Genomic DNA, 2515 nt, shown 5'->3' with positions numbered 1-2515 from the left:
TCTGCCTTAAAAAGGAAAGGAATCCTAACAACTGCCATAGCATGAGGGAGCCCAGAGGACATTTTGCTGAGTGACACAAGCCAGTTGCAGAAGCACAAATCCTATACGATCCCACTCCCATTGACACCCAGAGGAGGCACATTCACAGAGACAGAGGGTGGAATGGTGGTTGCTGGGGCCTGGACTGTGGGGAGGAAGGAACCGGGAGTTGGTGTCTAACGGTGCAGAGTTTCAGTTTGGGAAGATGAAAAATGTTTTGGGGATGGACAGTGGTAATGACTGTATGACAGTGTGAATGTATTTAATTCCACTGAGCCATGCACTCAAAAATGGGTAAAATAGTGACGGGAGCCACTGCAGCCAAGTCTGGACCCAATACCACGCACCGCCGACATCTGCCTGCCCGAAGTACACTCCCGATTCCTTTTGGTTATAAGTCCAATATGGCAGCTCTCAAGGATCAGCTGATTCAGAATCTTCTTAAGGAAGACCATATCCCCCAGAATAAGATTACAGTTGTTGGGGTTGGTGCTGTTGGCATGGCTTGTGCCATCAGTATCTTAATGAAGGACTTGGCAGATGAACTTGCTCTTGTCGATGTCATTCATGGAAAACAAATTGAAGGGAGAGATGATGGATCTCCAGTATGGCAGCCTGTTCCTTAGAATGCCAAAAAATGTCTCTGGCAAAGACTATAATGTGACCGCAGACTCCAAGCGGGTTATTATCACAGCTGGGGCATGTCAGCAAAAGGGAGAGAGCCGTCTTAATTTGGTCCAGTGTAATGTGAGCATCTTTAAGGTCATCATTCCTAATATTGTAAAATAGCCCAAACTGCAAGTTGCTTGCTGTTTCCAATCCAGTGGATATCTTGACCTATGTGGCCTGGAAGATAAGTGGCTTTCCCAAAAACCGTGTTATTGGAAGTGATTGCAGTCTGGATTCAGCTCGGTTCCTTTACCTCATGGGAAAAAGGCTGAGAGTTCACGCATTAAGCTGTCATGGTGGGTGCTTGGGGAGCATGGACTCTAGTGTACCTGTATAGAGTGGAGTAAATGTTGCTGGTGTCTCCCTGAAGAATCTGCACCTTGACTTAGGCACTGATGCAGATAGGGAAGGATGGAAAGAGGTTCACCAACAGGTGGTTCACAGTGCCTATGAGGTGATCAAACTGGCAGGCCCACTTCCTGGGCCATTGGACTATCTGTGGCAGATTTGACAGAAAGTATAATGAAGAACCTTAGGCAGGTGCATCCAATTTCCCCCATGACTAAGGGTCTGTATGGAAGAAAAGATGATGTCTTCCTTAGTGTTCCTTGCATCTTGGGACAGGATGGAATTTCAGATGTTGCGTAGGTGCCTCTGACTCCTGAGGAAGAGGCCTGTTTGAAGAAGAGTGCAATTACACTTTGGGGGATCCACAAAGAGCTGCAGTTTTAAAGTCTTCTAATGTTGTACCACTTCACTGCCTAGACTACAACAGGATTTTAGTTGGAGGTTGTATATATATTGTCCTTATTATTGGATCTGTTACTCAAGTGGTAATATTAAAATGGCTTAGGAAAAACATGAGTTTCCTAAAGTTACAAATAGGAATGGTTCATAAAACCTTGCAGCCATATCCTGATGGTGGGTGGTACCGATTTTGTGTAGTCCCAAGTTGGTTACTGTAAAATAGTTCCCCACCTCAGAGGCTCAGCTGTGAGTATTCCATATGCTACAGTTGCTTTTCAAATAGATGTGTACTTCCTATGTGTTATATCACTTCTGATTCCTTCATCCAATATGCCTAGTCCAGCTTTTTTTTCTCTGGTCAATCACATCCTGGGATCCAATGTATAAATTCAGTGCTGCATGTGATGCATAACTGTTCTAAAGGATCTTATTCTGTGTACTATGTAAGTCAGAATAGAGTGTACATTGCCTTATAATATAAAAAGAAAGATCTACATATAAACAATGCAACCAACTATCTAAGTGTCATACCAACCAAAATACCAAATAAACTTTAAACAGTGAAAAAAATGGGTAAAATGGTAAATTTTATGATGTGTATAGTTGTACACACACATGTACACACACACACATGCATGCACACACACACACACACACACAGAGGCATGACCTGCCCTTCAGTGCTTCCCCTCAGGAGGAAGCGCTGAGGTTGTTTCTGGTGGATGGGATTGTTTGTTTGTTTGTTTGTTTGTTTAGAAAGCACGGGAGATGCAGAGAGAAAAGGAGAGGGGAACCCAAGAAGCAGGTTCTGTGCTGTCAATGCAGAGCCCAAGGCTGGGCTTGAACCCATGAACCATGAGATCATGGCCTGAGCTGAAACCAAGAGTCAGATGCTCAATTGACTGAGCCACCCAGGTGCCCCTGGTGGATGGGATTCTGGGCATCTTAATGTTTTCCCTCAAGCCTTAATATATTTCCCCAATTCCCTGCAAAGAGCACTTATTACTTTAATAATTAGAGGGGAAGGCAAAGGGCACTTAAAGAGTTTAAAAGGCAATAA

General features: G+C 44.0%; 1 pseudogene; it reads left to right on the top strand.

The window, feature by feature from the left end:
• The first annotated feature begins 443 nt into the window (after window positions 1–443).
• LOC144230158 (L-lactate dehydrogenase A chain pseudogene) lies at window positions 444–1452 on the top strand (annotated as a pseudogene).
• Window positions 1453–2515: the final 1063 nt, after the last annotated feature.

Source organism: Crocuta crocuta, unplaced genomic scaffold (genome assembly GCF_008692635.1).
Source record: "Crocuta crocuta isolate KB4526 unplaced genomic scaffold, BGI_CrCroc_1.0 scaffold93, whole genome shotgun sequence".
NCBI lineage: Eukaryota > Metazoa > Chordata > Mammalia > Carnivora > Hyaenidae > Crocuta > Crocuta crocuta.
Note: the sequence above shows the minus strand (reverse complement) of the source record. Positions and strands in the feature narration are given on the sequence as shown.